We start from the raw sequence: 19,775 nt of genomic DNA, 5'->3' as shown, positions 1-19,775 counted from the left end.
GGCACGTGTGCGTGCGTGCCCAAGATCCCGAGAGGAGAATGGAGGAGAAGGGATTGCGGCGTGCCCATCCCCCCTGGGGGGTGATTTCTCGCTTTCTGTCTCTATGTCTCTCTCTGTCTGTCTGGCGAGCGCACGCGCCCTACAGTGAAAATCTCTCCAAAAAAAAAAAAAAAACCAAGAATAACAGGTTTAGAGAGGTTCATTCAAACAGTATCCCATCCCTTTAATTTGCTTTCTCAAATCTGCTGAGCTAGAACCTTGTTAACTAATTTTCCCCCAAAGGAATGGTTGTCCTTTTTTTTTTTTTTAACAATGTTTACCAAGGGCCTACCTAGTGGGTAGGCACCTCCTGGTGTTAGGACAGACCAGTGAGCAAAAGGAACAGAACAAACCACTGCCCCTCCCAAGTTTAAGCTCTGGTGTCAGGAGACAAACAACATTATAAATAAATTACGCGTAGGTTAGATGATAAATGCCACAGGGAAGAAACAGAACATGATAAAGAGGATCTGGAAAATACGTATGGTGGGGTGGGGATTCTCAAGAACAGGCTCAGGGCAGGACTAGCCCTGTAGCTCGGCAGTTAAGGGAGGCAGATCCCAAAAGGCCAAATAGTGGCTGGAATTGGCTCCAGGAGCTTGAGAAACATGCCAGACACATGTGTGTGCATACCTCCAATCCAGCACACACGTGCACGTGCACACACCTGAAGATATTTTAAAATAAAGGATAATTACTTGAAAACTCCCAAAGGGTTGCTGAGAGCTCCAATTCACTGCTTAATTCCCATATGCTCCTTTCCCTCACCTTCACCCCAAACTCCAGGATTCTTAGGACAGGTTCAAAAACCACTGTTTCAATTCGCTTTTTTTTTCCTCTCATTTTCTACTTTGAATCCTTATTATCTCCTCCCTGAACTATCATAATAGTGCCTTCACAGTTCTTAACTCTTAACTGGAAATTCCCTCAATCTGAGCTCTGCGTATCTTGTAGATTAATCTTTCTGAACCAGAGTTAAGCCTGTTATGACACTATTCAAAAATCTGATAGTTCTCTATTATCTTCTTATTAAAGATCTCAAATCCTAAAGACCTAAGTCCTTTAGAGGACACTCAAAGTTCTCTAAATATGCCCTCAAACAAACATTTTCATCCCTGTCTTTCACTTTTCTCTACATGGGCAGAATCTGGCACGGTTAGTTAAATACATGTAATGTGACAGCTACTGTTCAGTGATGTCATTTCTTCTCTGTGGAACTCCCTCCTGTACCAACCCAATTCTGCCCAGTGAAATCTAGCATTACTTATGTTTCTGCTTTGAAACCCAAGAAAACCTTGGCAGTGTGAAGTCTGCTGACACAAGTCTTCCCATTCTCTAATTTTTGCTGTAACTACAACTGAAGATACTGTCACATTCTCAAAGATCAGTTACTGTACCTCTAACAAATCTTTATCAGGTACACAGCTGCTTATTTACATGTCTGTGTTTATAAGGTAATGTACTCTAACCTAGCACCCGGATTTTATCATCTTATTCTATTCTCCACCAAAAGGAACCAAGACTACTCAGAAAAATGGCTAATTCCAGTGCTAGGGCAGGGTGCATAGATGACGGGCCTTTAGAACCAGACGGTGGCATGGTGGTTAAGGTGGCTGGATCCTACGTGGCCAACTGCACCATTCAAGCACTGGACCCCATGGCTTGGAAAACATGCTAGGCATGTGAGTGTGCAGGCCCAAAATCTTGACAGGAGAATGAAGAAGGGATTGCAGCATGGCCAACCCCAGGGGTGTACCTTCTTAGTTTTCCTGTCTGTATGTCTCTCTCTCTCTCTGACTGATGAGTCCATGTGTCCTATAGCAAACTTACCCAAAAATTTCAAAAAAAAAAAAAAAAAAAAGAAAGAGACTTTACCACCTTATTATAGCAAAAAAAGATGGGGGCACACCACTGGCCAAGTCTGAGATAATTTAAGCACTAAAATAATTAAGCACTAAATTTTAAAAACAGGAATTCACAAGTTCATGCCAAAGACAAACAGATACAATAAATAAACAGAAGAAAATGGAGGGCTGGAGTTGTAAAAGTTAGCTCTGTGTAACCTTTTATAGTACAGACTAAGAAAAAAATCAAAGAAGGTGGAAAGTCTCGGTGGAAATTTTAATGAGGAACAAGACATTTACATGGTCTTAAAAGTGTCTTCCTACAGATTGCTTATAAGTTATAAGAAATAAGGGAATCATATGAAGGCATAGGGGTGAAACTCAAAGCTCTGCAAAGCTGACCAATGAGGGAAGGTTCTAGGTTCGGTTTGGAGACCTTCCTGTTATGTGCACATCCATGATCCAGGGCTGTCTGAAGCTAGGGGTGAGTCATGGCATGAAGACTCTGTTGGGCATAGCTCCCCAAAGAAAGAAAGAAATAGTATCTGCCATTTCAAAAAGAAAAGTTACAAGAAATTAAAGAACAAAACAGTAATTACATAGTGAAGTACACAGGCAATATAATTGTTTTATTTAACTTTATTATTATTATTATTTTCCAGTTTGATCAGAGAGACACAGAGAGAGAGCAAGGAAATGAGAAAGCAAACCACCAGGTCCGAGACTTGAACCATGGTTGGCCATGTGGAGTCCAGCGCCTTTAACCACCATGCCACTTGCCAGCCCCTATAGGCAATATCTTGATTAGATTAAAAATGAACATCACTGGGGGCCAGCAGGTGGCAGACTATTTAAGGCACTGGACTCCCACATGGCCAATTGCAGTTTGAGTCCCGGAGTGGCAGTTTGAAAATCACGCTGAGCATGTGTGCATGTGTGCCCAAAATCCCAAGAGGAGAATGGAGAAGGGATTATGGTTTGGCCATCCCCTCTGGGGTGGGGGATGATTTCTCACTTTCCCTCTCACTGTCTCTCTGGTGAATGCACATGCCGTATGGCAAAATCTTATAAAAAATTATCAATGAGTCATAGATGTGATGCAGTGAGAAAGGCCAGATCGCCTATGTAGTAGTCCAGCCAAGAATGTACAACCTAATTGCCAAAATAGTCGAATAAGCACAATACAGGAAAATTTCCATGTTTTTAAATATGAGATCAGAAAGACTGTATTTTTCAAAAATGTTAATGTCATAAAAGACAAAGGCTATTAAAAAAATCCAAATGAAAAGAAGATAATATGACAAATAAATGCAATACTCAGTCCTGGCTAGACAAGGTGCTGTAGTAGGGTGCAGGATGCAATAAAGGACATTATATGGTCAACTGATGAGACCTGAATATGGATAGTAGGTTAAAGTACTGTATCTCTTATCAGGAGATACACACTAGTGTATTTAGGAGTAAACGGCCATGATGTATATTTAATTTATCTGTAAATATCTTGGGGAAAACAAAAACAAAAACAGTGTTTATGAGGGGAGGGAGGAATGGGAGAGAAGAGAAAGTAAGAGAGTGAGAAAAGCATGTGAGCACCTTTGAAAGACAAAGCAAATGGCCAGGCTGGGGTAAATAAATCTAGGCATATAAGGGTTCTATGTTTTTGATACATTTATTTGCAGTTTTTCTAGTTTAAAATTATTTCCAACAGGGACCAGCTGGTGACCTGAACACCCACGTGGGTGACTGAAGTTTGAGTCCCATACCCAGCATCTTGAAACTCGCACCAGACGCAAGTACACATATGTGCCCAAAATCCTGCGAGGAGAATGGAGGAGAAGGGATTGTGGCATGGCCATCTCCCCTGAGGGGTGATTTCTCATTTTCTGTCTCTCTGACTCTCTCGCTCTCTGGCAAGCACATGCAATCTACAGCAAAAATCTCTCCCTAAAAAAAGTTGGTTTCTAATAAATTCGCAAGTGACATTAATATGCCACCTACTACCACCTTAGAGTTTTAGCATTATTTTATTCTCACTTTCAAATATTTCTTGATAATAGACATTATTTTTTTTAAAAAGTTTATTTTTATCTTTGGTAGACTCCATTGGAAATTGTTATTTGAACAGTATTTTTTTTTGCTATGGGGCATGTGCACTTGCTGGAGAGACAGAGAGAGATAGAGAGACAGAAAGAGAGAAATGACCCTCTACCCCCGGGGGATGGACACACCACAATCCCTTTCCCTCCAGTCTCCTCTTGGGATTTTGGGCACATATGCACCTGGCATGAGTTTTAAGTCGCTTTAAGGCATAGTATACACTGCCATGACAATGTGCAGTAGTTAGCTACTAAGATCTCACATTTTAAGTTATATATCGGTTAGAGAATCGGTTATTTACTGTTCTCTGCCTTCCATATTATGTTGGATATTCTATATTCTTTTTTTTAATCTTTTATTTTTGTGCAGCAATCAGTAGTATACTTCTTTTAATTTTTATTTATTATTTATTTATTATTATTATTGTTATTATTATTTAGTTTGATCAGAGAGAGAAAGGGAAAGTGAGAAAGCAAGCTGCCTGGTCCAGGACTTGAACCACAGTCAACCATATGGGAATCCAGCACCTTAACCACCATGTTACCTGCCGGCCCCAGATATTGACTATTCTAAATACAAAACAACAGATTCAAATTTTGATAAAGTCAGGTCTAGCAGGTAGCATCACGGCTGAGGTGCTGGACTCCCACATGGCCAACTGTGGTTTGAGTCTCGGACCTGGTGGCTTGCCTTCTCACTTTCCTTCTGTCTGATAGTGCACGTGCCCTACAGCAAAATAAAAAACAACAATAACAAATAAAATTAAATAACTTTTTTAAAGAGAAAAAAATTATGATGAAGTTATGAATTAAGTAATTCAGCTGCTCAGTCATCTCAACTGGAGCAGGTATGATGTTGAAGTACAAACAAGGAAAGCAGATATGCATCCATGTGAGAAAGAGGAAGGGGAGTTAGTGGGTCTGTGATAAACAGATAGTATTTATTTATACTTGTTCCCACTTTCACTACATTCTTTTTCTCTAAAGTATCAGTAGTAGGTCCTTAGGGGACACAACAGCTCCTAAATGCAAAACGGAACAGGCAAATCAATATATACTAAAATTCATTTTTGCTTTAAGAATGATCTTCAATTAAAAATATAGTTTAAGCAACTAAGAAGATGTAATATGATTGGCCATACTGGGAAAACTGCTTTATTTTAAAAGTTCAATCTTCAACCACACTAACTCAGCAAGTGCAAAACACAAAACAATAACAAAAAAGCATGATGATTCGGCACAACATCATCTTGTCATTTCTGGATTATGATTTTAAGAGTTCACTTTTAAATAGCTGCTCTTCGCTAATTGGCTGCTTATGAGTCATACTCAAGGCTGCTGACCTTTGCACCAATCTCTACAAAATCTTTCAGACTGCATCTGTGAAAGCAGATGGTGTTTTTCCTTGAGAGCCACTAGAGAAGCAACATATGCATGCAGTTCAGGTGGAGAGATGACATCACCCCTCACAATGGCATTACCTCATCCCCAAGCATAGGAATGAGTCACTCAGAGAGTCAGCTGCAAATCTCTTGGTAGAAAAAAAATTTAGGTGATGGTGATGCATTTTCACATTCCACTGATCTGTCCATGTAAGCAGCTATTTGTTCTGACTCGCTGCTCTGCATTCTCAAATTAATTGTGCAGCTTGCTTCTCCCTTCAGTCGTTTTAAAAGGCACAAATTCTTGTTATTCTCTATTTCTTTCCTCTATTTTTTCCTGTTCTCAATTTTAAAAGACTGTCACACTGACTAGCAGACTCGGTACCAAAGAGCCAGTCAGTCTTTATCCATGAATCACAAAACAGTTTTGTAAAGTAATTCCATTTTTGTTTCTGAATAAAGTGTATGTGGCGCCATGAATGTCAGTGGCACATGTAATCTGGCATTGTTATTTGAAATTAGAATGTAAAAATAAAAATTCTAATTTTTAAGTGAAAGAAGGAACTTCAATTAAGAAAAAACAAAAATTCCTCTAGCTATTTAATATATAAAAATTTTAAAATTTGGTTCTTCCCCTTTTCTATGCAAAACTTCTACCACATTGACACACACACTTCTGGGGAGGCACATTCAACTTTATTTTAACTTACTATGAAAATTTTAAAACATATAAAATATAAAGAGACTTACATAATAAACTCTCATGTACCTTTCATTCAGGTTCAACAATTTTTTTGGGGGGGGTAAGGTTTTTGCTATAGGGCGCATGTGCTCACCAGACAGAGAGACAGAGAGATAGAAAGCAAGAAATCACCCCCCCAGGGGAAATGGCCATGCCGCAATCCCTTCTCTGTTCTCCTCTCGGGATCTTGGGCATGCACGCACACACGCCCGGTGTGTTTTAAGCCACCGGGTCCAGGACGCGAACCACAGTCAACTACATGGGAGCCCAGCAACATAGACATTACGCTAACTGCTGGTCCCCCAGGTTCAACAATTATTAACTACCAATTGTTCATCTATCTCTACTTACCCACTATATACTTTTTTCCTTAAAATGTATTTTTCTTCCACGAAAGAGAGAAACAAAAAGACAGAGAGAGACACAGGTACTCCCCGCAGGGTCTTCACACCACTATCCAACCCTGACACTGCTGGCCTGGACCACGGGCATGCATACAGGATCCTGGCATTCTCAGGGAGGAGCCAGGTGTGGACCCTGACTTTTCCATGTGGGTCCAATTGCATTACTGCTGCACTACCACCTGGCCCCTTATGCTTATTTATCAGAGTATTTTAAGGCAGTCCCACACATCATGTCATCCAGTCTATCAACATAAATACTTCAGTATGCATAGCTGAGAAGTACAATGTCATCATTACATCTAACAGAACCAATAAGAATTCCTTAAAATCATCCAATATTCAAATCTTCCTGACTGTATCAAAATCTTTACACTAAAGAATTCCAAGTCTACATATTACATTTTATTCGTTTTACATTTTATTCTTTTTCCTCTGTAAGAGTCCCTTTCACTCCTTTTTTCATGCATTAATTTACTTGAGAAAAGTCAATCCGTGCTACAGAACATCCCACAATCAGAATTTTGTACGTTATTTAACATGTTCCTTCATCTCCTGTATTTCTGAAAAGTATGACAAGATCTGGAACTTTTTTTTTAAGAGAAGTTTTTGCTATAAGGCATGTGTACTTGCTGGAGAGACAGAGACAGAAAGTGAGAAATCACTCCCCAGGGGGAATGGCCATGCTGCAATCTCTTCTCCATTCTCCTCTTGGGATTTTGGACACATGCACATGCGACCAGCCTGAGTTTTAAGCCACTGGGTCTAGGACTCAAACCATAGTCAGCTACATTAGAGTCCTGAGACATAGCCATTATGCCATCCACTAGTCCCTAGACCAGGAACTTTGACTGATCCAGGTTCAACTTTTTTTGACAAGAGTGCTTCACAGTTGGGAACCAGCAGTTAGCGTAATGGCTATGTCGCTGGACTCCCACATAGTCGACCGCGGTTCGTGTCCCAGACCCGGTGGCTTAAAACTCACGCCGGGCGCGTGTGCGTGCGTGCCCAAGATCCCGAGAGGAGAATGGAGGAGAAGGGATTGCGGCGTGATCATCCCCCCTGGGGGGTGATTTCTCGCTTTCTGTCTCTAATGTCTCTCTCTGTCTGTCTGGCGAGCGCACGTGCCCTATAGTGAAAATCTCTCCAAAAAAACAAACAAAAAAAAAGAGTGCTTCACAGTTGGTATTATATACTTAATCCTATTCTATTTAAGGGCCTGTAAACTACAGATCACAGGCCAAATCCAACCCAATGCCTGTTTCTGTAAGTAAAGTTTTATTGGAACACAAGCACACACACATATTCTTTATATTTCGTCTATACTGCTTTCAAGAAATAACTGCAGAGTTCATTAGTTGCAACAGAAACCATATGGCCATCAAAGCCTAAGATATTTACTATCTGGCCCTTTACAGAAAAAGGTTGCAAGAATGTGTGATTGTCCCACTTTTAATAATGTTACCATCAATCACTGGACTCAGGGAAATCAGCCTGGTCCCTCCATTTAAAGAGTTCCACAAACTTTTCATCAGTATCAACTGATGACCTGATTCATTAAAGGAAATAAAACGGTGATTTATAATTCATCATTCTTTTAGCATTAGCTAGAATTTTTCTGTAAACAACTTTCTTTCATTTACTTTGGAAGCCAGCTTTGCACACACTAGTATTTTCTCAGTTAGTAACTCTAACATTAAACACTCCTCATATCTCAAAAGTTGAATCCAGAAGTAAACCATGCACAGTAAGACTGAAAAGTAAAAATGTATCCTGAGATCAGTGTGTCCCCTAAATAGGAAAGGGAAAAAAGCAGCACACAGGCCCTGATAGTTACAAAAGCCAATTCCATGTATAAGCCAAGAAGCAGTAAATGTTAAAAGGAGAATGAAGCGTCAGGAAAAGGAAGAAGAAAAAAAGAATATGACAAGATGCAGACTCTCTAAGAAAGAATGGACATAACCCCACACACCCCCACACATACGCAAAATAGCACCAACTATCCTAGGATATTTACACAGTCCTGGCCCACCTCAGGAACTGCAGGGAGCATCTCCAGGATAGTACATTAACTGATGTTTTGGGTGATGTTAAGAAGGAATTAATAAGATAAAACCCGCTAAAATTAGGAAGCTATAGAATACGTGAACAACATTCCACTGAAAGAGCTAAACTGCACTTTCTTGTAACCTAGAAATCCCCTTTGCCCAGGACAATTACTTTCCCTGCCACACTAGTTGTTTTGCAACCAGCGCCGGTGGGGCAACTACACACATCCGCCATATGACATTGGACCTTGTCCACAGGGAGCTGACTGCCCCTCATCCAGCTCCATTTCCTGGGTCTCTGACTCCACCACCACGTGACCATGGATAAATAGCACTTCTGCTGTTTTATAAAATTTCTCACATTAGCCTAACTCCCTGGATTCTCATGATCATTCTCCAAAAGTAGCCTAAAAAGAGTTCCTGGGGCCAGCAGGTAGCATGGTAGTTAAGGGCTGAAGTGTCACATGGGAGACTACGGTCTGAGTTCTGTACTTGGTGGCTTCAAAACCACACTGCGTAAGTGTGCGTGTGTGCCCCAAATCTCAGAAGAATGGAATAGAAGGGACTGCAGCATGGCCATCCCCACTAGGAAGGTGACTTCTCACTTTCCCTCTCATTGTCTCTGTCTCCAAACTACTGACTAAAGTCTTCACTACTTGGAGTCTCCATAGGCTTCTTGCCTTTTGCCACTCTTTTCCAGGATCCCCCAATTCCTTCACAATCAAAATGGAAAGAGTTTTTTGATGTTCTTTTCTGCTATGACAACTTCAATGAGATTCTAATAAATCAAGGTGTTGACTCAGTGAGGCATCTGCTTTACATGCCAGTTATTTCTAACTGGAGAAGTACTTACATTTATAGTCATTAAGCACCCACACCAAGTAGCAGGGAAATCTGAAGGAAAGCAAGAAAATCATAAAATCCTACTAAAACCAATCTGTCCTCAAAGCACTTTTTTCTTTCAGTTTTCTCTGACTCATCATTTTTTCTATCTGTTTTAAGCTGTTAAATTCTGGGGGTCAGCAGGTTGTGTGGTGGTTGAGACACTGGACTTCACATGGCTGACCACAGTTCAAGTCCTGGACCTGGTGGCTTGCCTTCTCACTTTCCCTCTCTCTCTGTGTCTCCCTCTGATCATAATAAAAAATAAATAATTACAACACATAAGATTAAATAAGTAAATAAATAATTCTTTTTTTAAAAAAGAGAAAGTTAAATTCTGGGGGCCAGCGGATGGTATGGTGGTTAAGGCGCATGGCCAACCGTGGTTTGAGTCCCAGGCCTTGTGGCGTGCTTTCTCACTTTCTCTCTCTAGTCAAATTAAAGAATAATAAATATAATTAAATAAGTAATTCTTCAAAAAGTAATGGTAAATCCTGGGCCAGCTCCATGGCCTGGTGGTTAAGGCAGCCAGATCCTACATGAACAACATGTAGTTCAAGTCCCAGACCCAGCAGCTTGAGAAACACACTGGGAACAGGCACTTGCATGTCCAAAATCCCGAGAGGAGGGGAAGACAGAAGAGAAAGGATTGTAGGGTGACCATTCCTCATAGTGGGGGTTGGGGGATGCTGTCTGTCTCTCATGAGTCAGGTGCATGCACACACACATTCTAAAAGTATGGTCACAGGTCTCATCCTACTCTCTTTTTTCAAAGTGACTGATCTTCTCAGTCCCCATGACACCCACATGTCTATCTTCAGCCCTGATCTGTCCTCTGTGAGGACAAGACCCATATAGCCAAATGCTTCCTCAACCTCTTTGCTTGGAGAGCTCTCAGTGATTCCAGACTTAATCATATCTAAACGCATATTATTCCTCTCTGTGCCTGTTCTTAATTTACTACGAAATTCTCCTTTGGTCTTTTCAAGTTTAATATTTAGTTCCCGAGACAGACAGACAGGTAGCCATCCCTAGGAGGGTTTCATCACACCATGATTTTCCCCGAGTCTTCCATCCAGTCAGGATCACGGATATGCCCAGCATGATATCTAAACGCATATTATTTCTCTCTGTGCCTGTTCTTAATTTACTACGAAATCCTCCTTTGGTCTTTTCAAGTTTAATATTTAGTTCCCGAGACAGACAGACAGGTAGCCATCCCTAGGAAGGTTTCTCCCCAAGTCTTCCATCCAGTCAGGATCACGGATATGCCCAGCATGTTCAGGTCCACACAGGATGTAGGTCCGGACCTTCCCATATGGCTCCAGTGTTGCACAGTGGCGCCCTTCTACCTGTGCCACTGCAGTTAGGCCTTCGGATCTTTTAATTCCCACAAGCCTTCCTCCTTAAATTTCTCTTGAGTGCATTGCTGTACTTCACTCTCTGTCCACTATCTCTACTGTCGTGACTCCAGCCCAGGTTATCAGCCAGCCTTATCTGTGGTTAACTAGGCTAGGGGACTAGAAGTAATCTCCCCATTCTTGCTCTTATTCTAGGCCATTTTTGACAGTCAGAATGACCTTGCTCATTTATATTCCTTCAGTGGTTTTCCATGATTCTGGATAAAACCCAAAATGCAACTGACAATGCTACCAAATGCCGGGACTGACCATTTGTGACTTAAACAAAAATCTTCACACTGATACACTGTTTAAATACTTTTAAAATTTTCCTAAAAACATTAAAATTACTATGATAAGGAAAATAAAAAGAAGATTGTCTGTTTGCTCAAAGTAAAGGGTTCCCAAGCTTCATACCTCAAAATCTAAGGAAGGAGACATTACGGTTAACAACTAGTTAGATGATCTAATAGCAAGGGTTGTAAGATCTTGCAGCAGATCTGTGCATTAGATCACAGCCCAAGTGACATGCTTAGAAGGAAATGTAGGAGGAACAAAACACGAAAATGATTTGGTATTATCTTCAAAGACTATGATTTATACTTAAGAGCAGAGAAATAACAAGTAGCTAACAATGATTTATTTCTGTGTTTTCCTAATTAAGCCAACCTAAAAAACAAAACACCTCAGGGGAAACTATCGGGCTAGCATTTTGAACATACTTTCACATGCATGATTTAAAAAAATAAAACACCTACTAATTTTAATAACTATCTCTGCCTTTGTCTGGATTAATATACATTTATGAAGTAGGAAAACAATGTGCAGGAAAGTCAATTTCCTAAAAAGTAGGGTGAAATCAATTTCTTATTTGGCAATAAGCATGCTGAAATAAATTGGCTTAATTCACAGCATGGCTTTCAGCCAAACAAAAATAAATCAAAGCACTGTTTCATTTCTCTAATTAAGAGAAAAGCAATTAACCTAAGCAATTATTTAAATACTGTCTGCTACATGACTGACAGGCACTCTTCAAAATAAACTGCCATCTTAGATGACACTGCCAGACTGTGCTATTTTATGTACAATGAAAAACTGCAAAATGACTTGGACAACTTTTGCTATACCCTTGAGAATCTTTAAAAGATGTTACAGATTTTTTTTTTTTTTTTAATGCTAGAGGGCGTATGCACTTATAAGAGATAGAGGGAAAGGGAAAAATCATACCTCACAGGATATAATCACGCTGCAATTCCTTCTCCTCCATCTCTCCTTCCTTTTGGAATTTTGGGCACCTGTACCCAGTATGTCTTCTGGCTGCCAAGTCTGGGACTCGAACACATGGTGAGCCATGTGAGATCCATCCACCTTAACCATCAAGCCTTGGGCTGCCCCCCCCTCCCTTTCAATAAAGCAATACTTGGCCTAGTGGTTAAGGGTGCCGGATCATACACAGTTGACCACAGTTCAAGTCATGGCCCAGTGGCTTGAAAAACACACTGGGCAGGTGTGCACATGTGCCCCAAACCCCAACAAGAATAAAGGAGAAGGGGTTTGGCATAACCATGCTCCACTAAGGGATGATTTCTCTTCCCCCTACTGTCTCTGGCAAGTGCACGAAGCCCCTGGCAAAAAAAAAAAAAAAATAAAATAAAATAAAATAAAATAAGATTAAATAAAGCAATATGGAAAAGGGCCTACTAGTAAACTCCTTGTGAGAGAATCAGTAAGCACGAAAGGCATACTCTTAAAATGCACTCCCACCTTTGAAGGCCCTTATACCAGGTGGATCAATGCAGTCTGCTACGGGGCAGGGAGGAGGGTGGCAAGCAGAAGCATACAGTGTTCTGTTTCTGCACCTGTCAGAAACAGAAAGGCCATGTCCCTTGGGGAGAAACATGCCTAAAATAAAACAAAACCCCAAACTCTAACAATAGGCTTGTAATAGTGCTTTTTGTTCTTTTTGAGAGAGAGAGAGAAAGGGGCCTTTTAACAGAAAACTAAAACAGAAAAATATGGTATCTCTATTAAATAAAGAGAAAAGCATTTGTCTAAGTACAAACTAGTTATTTATACACAATAATAATATGTACTCTAAACAAAGATATGGACAGCCTTTGTATCTCTGAATGTATTCTAAGACATTGAGAGACAGACAGTTCAAGAAAAGTACATTTACTTGGATTTGATAAAGTGTGATTGCAATGCCACTCAAGAGAGTCCCTCAGAGAAAACTATGCTAATATGTGACAAAACAAAAATTTTAAGACAGTCAGGGAACCACAGTCAAGTGCCTTTAGAACTTTTTCAAGGATGAATCTGCATAGAAATTACCCAAAGAAGCAAATCAGATTTCACCTCAGGTGGTCCTTCTGAAAATTAGGAAACAAAATTCTTAGTTACCATTAACTGTTGAAATATTAGGCCTTGAACCTCAGGTACATCTGTTAACGCTAACAGAGTGAATCTTAGGTTCATCATTTATTCTAACATACACCTGCATGCATGCACGTGCACACAACACGTGAGGTTTCACCTTGGTTTTGTAGCAGTTATTCTTTTGAGGAAGTTTGTAAATACCTCATCAACAGGAAAGATAAGATCTGTGTCACAGACACCTCAACCTTGCTGTAGCGCACAGTTCACTCTAAATATAAAGTAAAACACTTGCCCTTAATACAGCAGACTGTCCATCTCCCCGACCCTCCAGGGACTCGTGTTTTTCACTGACATAACCAGAACAGCACTGCAGCAGTAGAATACATGTGCCTCTTAGATCAGGAAAGGTTAAGGACCACATCACAGCAAGTCAAGAGGTGAAGAGACACATATCTAACGGGAATTTCTTTTGGGTGTTTTCCAATTTGCCGGAGGGTGCAAGTGCTGGCTGAAGATACGGAGTTACAGAAGGAGAACGAGAAAGCACACCCCATGGAGAATGGTCAGGCCATGATCGTTTCTCCTCCTTCCCCTTCTTTTGGGATTTTGGGCAGTCAGTCATGTGAGATCCGACTCCATACACAATGTGCTTAACAGTGTGCCGCCTCCATGCCAGTTCTTTCTGCTGCTGCAACTAGCCCTCCTCTCTATGGTATTCTCTCCAAGGGCTGAGTTTCAGATAGACAACTAGCTATTCACCACGAAATCAACTATTGGGTCACTAGAAAAGTCATGACATATTTTTCTATGCAAAATGTGTCATAGGGGGTGGGTTCGGCAGGTGGCATGGTGGTTAAGGGGGCTGGGCTCCCCAACCGCCAACTAAGGGTGCTGGACTCCCACACAGCCAACTGCAGTTCAAGGCCTGGACTTGGCGGTTTACTTTTTCACTTTCTCTCTCTCCCCCTGCCCCTCTCTCTCTCTGGTCAAATTTAAATAAATAAATAAAGTTAAATAAAATTAATTCTAGTAAAAAAAAAAGATAAGCTTAAAAGAAATGTGTCACGATGGAAGGCGACCCAGTAGATCAGCAATTCTCAAAAGTGTGGTTGGTGGCCTCTTCAGGGATGCAAAAAGTCAGTTTTCACAGTAAGGTGTTATTTGTCTTTTACTGTGTTGCTGTTAACACTGACTGTAAAAGCAATGCTGACTAAAATTGTTAGGGCTTTAGGATGAAGCAAGCACCAACTAGTTGTCCTGTTCACTGTTTCACACTCCCAGCAAAAAAAGAAAAAAGAAACTGTTGCATTTAAGATTTTCTTCTTTCTTTTTTTAAGTTGTTTTTGTTTTGTTTTGTTTTGTTTGCCATAGGGCATGTCCACCTGTAAGACAACCCCCACTAAGGCAGATGACCATGCTGCAATCCCTTCTCCATTCTGCTCTCAAGATCTGAAGTGCACATGCACACGTGCCTGATGTGATTTTCAAGCCGCCAGGTCCAGGACTCAAACCATACATTTGGCCATAAGGGACCCAGCCACCTTAACCTTCATGCCATCTGCTGCCATTTAAGAATGTTCTTGATGGGGGGAAAAAAAAATGGGACCAGCAGTTAGCGTAATGGCTATGTCGCTGGATGGACTCCCACGTAGTCGACCACGGTTCGAGTCCTCCATTTTCTTTCATTTTCACCAGAAAGATAGAGAGAGACAGAGAGAGAGAGAGAAATAATCGCCACAATCCCTTCTCCTCCATTTTCTTCTTGGGATCTTGGGCATGCATGCACATGCGCCTGGAGTGAGTTTAAGCCACTGGGTTCGGGTCTCGAACTGCAGTTGGCTACATGGGACTCTCACGACATAGCCATTACGCCAACGGCGACTTGCTTTTTTACTTTCCCTTTCTCTGTCTCTCACTGGTCAAATTAAAAAAAAAATAAAATAAAATAAAATAAATAATTCTTTTTTTTTTTTTTGAAGAGAGATTTTCGCTTTAGGGTGTGTGCTCCTGCCAGAGAGACAGACACAGAAAGAGAGACAGAAAATGAAAAACACACCACAAGGGAGATGACCATGCCACAATCCCTTCACTTCTTGGGTTTTTGGCCATGCACACATATGCACCTAGTATGAGTTTCAAGTCGCTGGGCAGAATTCGAACTGTGGTTGACCATGTGGGAGTTCAGTGCCTTAACCACTACACCACCTGCTGGCTCCAATAATTATCAAAAAAATGTTCTTGGGGCCAGCAGTTAGCGTAATGGCGATGTCGCTGGACTCCCATGTAGTCGACCATGGTTCGCGTCCCGGACCTGGTGGCTTAAACTCACGCTGGGCGCGTATGCATGCATGCCCAAGATCCCGAGAGGAGAATGGAGGAGAAGGGATTGCATCGTGGCCATCCCCCCAGGGGGTGATTTCTCACTTTTTGTCTCTCTGTCTCTCTCTGTCTTTCTGGCAAGTGGACGCACCCTAAAATTTAAAAAAATTTTAAAAAAAGAAGAAGAATTTTATTAAGTCTTGATCCCTGTATTCTATGTGACTAAAATTAGAAACTATGCATCAAGCACATCCCATACTAAAGCATGTCTTGAGTACTTGCAGGACTAGCTGCGAGCTAAACTGTAATAGCTGCTTTGTTCATGGAGCTCCATTTTTACTAGAAAACCAACTCAGAAAAACCATGATTTTAAGACTGGGGTACTAAACAGACATTCTCTAAAAAGTTAACAAAGTGGATCTTTTGCTTTAAAAAAGCAAATGACAGTATTGTAGATAAAAATGCAAGTTTTCAAATGAAAATTCAAATATTGGAAAACTTGGGGTTAGCCAGTGGCATGGTGTAGTTAAGGTGACTGGATTCCATACAACCAAGTGTGTGGTTTGAGTCCTGGACCTGGTCGCTTCAAAAAACCAGGTATGTGTGTGCCCAAAAGGTAAAAAGGAGGAGAAGGGATTGTGGTATGACCATCTCCCTTGGGGGTGGGGTGCTTTATCACTTTATTTCTCTCTCTCGAGTAGATGCACCATCTAGCAAAATTATAAACACACACATGTATATATACATATATTCATATATATATACACACACACACACATATATATATATATATGTCACACATATATATATGAATACTTGTATCTGCCAATATGAGTTTGACATATTCTCAGTACGTAAAGGTTTTTCTGGCCCAGCTGCAATGGTGCAGGTGTTAGGGCACTGCAGCACAATATTGGAGCCACATGGGAGACCCAGGTTCAGATGCTGGGTTGACTTAAACACACTAGTATCGCTGAGTGGCAAGACCCTGACAAGGGTTATCTGTCTGAATGTATGTATGCCTGTCTCTCTGTCCCTCACGAAATAAATATATAAAATGAATGTTAAAAAAAAACAAAACACCTTGGCCAGGTGGTGGTATGCTAGTTAAGGCAGCTGGATCTCACAATCTCACATGGCCAGCTGCACAGTCTGAGTCCTGGACCTGGTGCTTGAAAAACACATCAGGGACACCAATACCCAGCAAAATGCCAGAATCCATGTGCATAAAATGGGCCTACTCTTGCCCCTTTAACCAGAAAGGCTCTCCTTTCGGCCCAACACCCAGTGAAAAGCCAGGTAGGGTGGCCTCTGTCTTCTTTCTGTCTCTGTCTCTCCCTTTCTCTCAAAATTTTTCTCTTTTATATATACACATATTTTTTAAAAATCTGTAGGCACTATCTCTTGTCTTTGACTTCTCCTTTCTCTTGCTAATTTCAGAATCCACATGCATCTGAGGTGGGTCTAGCCCTGCCTCTTCTGCATGGCGTGCTAGCACGCTGTGTGGTTCTCTCATTTTTTTGCCTTTTTCTTAAAAAACAAAACAAAACAAAACAAAACAAAACAAAAACCAAAAAACCCCCTTTTCATTGTTTTGCCTTTTTTTTTTTTTTTTGTCTTTTTCTCTTTGTTTCCTTTCTTTTCTCTGACTTTCTCACCTTGCTTCTCACCTTTCATACACTGAGTGTCTAGGCAGGGCTAGGTGCACAGTAGCAAAACATCTGAATACTTCTAGGGTCAGAGACAACCTCAATCCCCACTGAACTGTTACAGAATCAGAGAAACTCATCTTTATAAATCTAAATTGAAATTCCTTTCTGTGGATACCACATTGCAAAACATAGTAGTAGAGGAGAAATGGGCATAAAAGTACCTCACAGTAAAGTGAAGCATATGAGCTTACAGTAGCAGAAATCTCTAACAAATTAGCCACATGTGAATATATCACTAAATGAATAAAAATCAGAGAAGAGAGCCTGCAAAGTGAGCAGCTGGGAGAAATACGGAGCTGCAATGAACGTGGCGGCTCATCTCCTCCCGCACACCTCTAAATTTTTAGGTGAAACATCACAACTCAGCCCAGGTGCACCTACTCCCTTGAAACTGTGAAGCCTTTGTTATATCCAGTTCCACTGACAAAAGTGCGGTTGCTTGGTGAGGATCAGGGGAATGGAACTGCAGAAATATCGGTCATCTTCTGCATGCCTCTAACACTCAGAATTAACTTTGAGAAGGTAGGAAGAAACGTATAATCCATCAGATAACCAGAAACCACCACAGAGGGACAAGAAATAAGGGAAATCAAGAAAATCTCTTTCCCCCAGGGAAAAGAACTGGGAGAAATACGGAGCTGCAATGAACGTGGCTCATCTCCTCCCACACACCTCTAAATTTTTAGGTGAAACATCACAACTCAGCCCAGGTGCACCTACTCCCTTGAAACTGTGAAGCCTTTGTTATATCCAGTTCCACTGACAAAAGTGCGGTTGCTTGGTGAGGATCAGGGGAATGGAACTGCAGAAATATCGGTCATCTTCTGCATGCCTCTAACACTCAGAATTAACTTTGAGAAGGTAGGAAGAAATGTATAATCCATCAGATAACCAGAAACCACCACAGAGGGACAAAAAATAAGGGAAATCAAGAAAATTTCTCTTCCCCAGGGAAAAGAACAGTCCCTCATTATCCACAGACAGTACAATGGAACTCGTGGAAATGCCAGATAAAGAATTTAGGATATGAGACCAGCAGTTAGCGTAATGGCTATGTCGCTGGACTCCCACGTAGTCGACCATGGTTCGAGTCCTGGACCCGGCGGCTTAAACTCACACCGGGTGCATGTGCGTGCATGCCCAAGATCCCGAGAGGAGAATGGAGGAGAAGGGATTGCGGCGTGACCATCCCCCCTGGGGGGTGATTTCTTGCTTTCTGTCTCTATGTCTCTCTCTGTCTATCTGGCGAGTGCATGCGCCCTACAGCAAAAAACCTCTCCAAAAAAAAAAAAAGAATTTAGGATATTCACAATGACAAAGCTAACAGAGATGCAAGAGAAGAGAGACAATGAACTCCAGAAAATGCATGAGAAAAGAGACGAGTTCCAGACAGTGAAGAAGTTCTTGCACGACCTGAAAGAGGAAATACACACCATAAAAAAGAATCAAACAGAACTGTTAGAGATGAAGGCTATAATACAGGAAATCAAAACCTGCCTTGAAAGTATTAAAAGCAGATTAGATCATCCAGAAGACTGAATCTCAGATGTAGAAGACAGAACCTCTACCTAGAAAAATTCACCAAAAAGACTGAGAAAATAACCCCCAAAATGAAAATAATATATAAGTAATACTAGATACCATTAGACACCCAAAAATTCAGATAATCAGTATCCCAGAAGGAGAAGAAACTAATCAGGGCATTGATAATCTATTCCATGAAATCCTGGAAGAAAGGTTTTCAAACCTAGAAAGGCATTCAAAAATTCAGACCCAAGAAATACAGAGGACCCCACACAGAATCAACCCAAGAAGATCTTCTCCAAGACACATTATAGCCAGATTGACCAAAACCACAGATACAAGATACTAAAACTGGCAAGAAAAAAATGTCAAGTTACTTTCAAAGGATATTCCATCAAGTTAACATCGGACCTCTCATCGGAAACAATGTGAGAAAGGAAAGAGAGGAAAAATGTGTTCAAAGTGTTAAGGCAAAAACAATTTCAACCAAGGATAATGTACCTGGCAAGATTATTCTTCATATGAGGGGAAAAAAATAAAAACATTCTCAGATAAATAAAACCCAAAAGAATTTACCAACACCAGACTACCTTTTCGAGACATTCTGGTGGGAGTACTATTCCAGGAAAACTAAAGACAGACAAATAAAAGAACAAAAAATGACCAATAAAAAGGTCAACTTAATGGCAAGGACAAATTCTAAAATATCAGTAATGTTGAATGTTAACAGAAAGATCAGACCACAGGATCACTGCAAATTCAACAAAAGAGAGATTACGAGAAACTGAACTGGTGAAATAGAATTCTGTGACTTTTTTCTAAAACATTACTGATTTTCTACTATGCTTTGTCTTCCAGATTTAAGGATTTTTGTTTTCTTTTGCATTGTCCACAGGTTCAGCAATTTGTTAAAGAAAGAATTTTTTTTGGAGAGGTTTTTGCTATCGGGCGTGTGCGCTTGCCAGAAAGACAGAGAGAGTCAGAGAGACAGAAAGTGAGAAATCACC

The 19,775-nt window shown here is 40.8% G+C and overlaps 1 protein-coding gene across 2 annotated transcripts in view; it reads right to left on the bottom strand.

Moving 5' to 3' along the window:
- Window positions 1–19,775, bottom strand: part of EIF2AK3 (eukaryotic translation initiation factor 2 alpha kinase 3) — a gene marked incomplete at its 5' end in the record, with an annotated part of 70,455 nt that overhangs the window by 44,544 nt on the left and 6,136 nt on the right.

This window comes from Tupaia chinensis, unplaced genomic scaffold (genome assembly GCF_000334495.1).
Source record: "Tupaia chinensis unplaced genomic scaffold, TupChi_1.0 Scaffold145741_1, whole genome shotgun sequence".
Lineage (NCBI taxonomy): Eukaryota > Metazoa > Chordata > Mammalia > Scandentia > Tupaiidae > Tupaia > Tupaia belangeri.
This window is presented reverse-complemented; position numbering and strand designations above follow the sequence as displayed.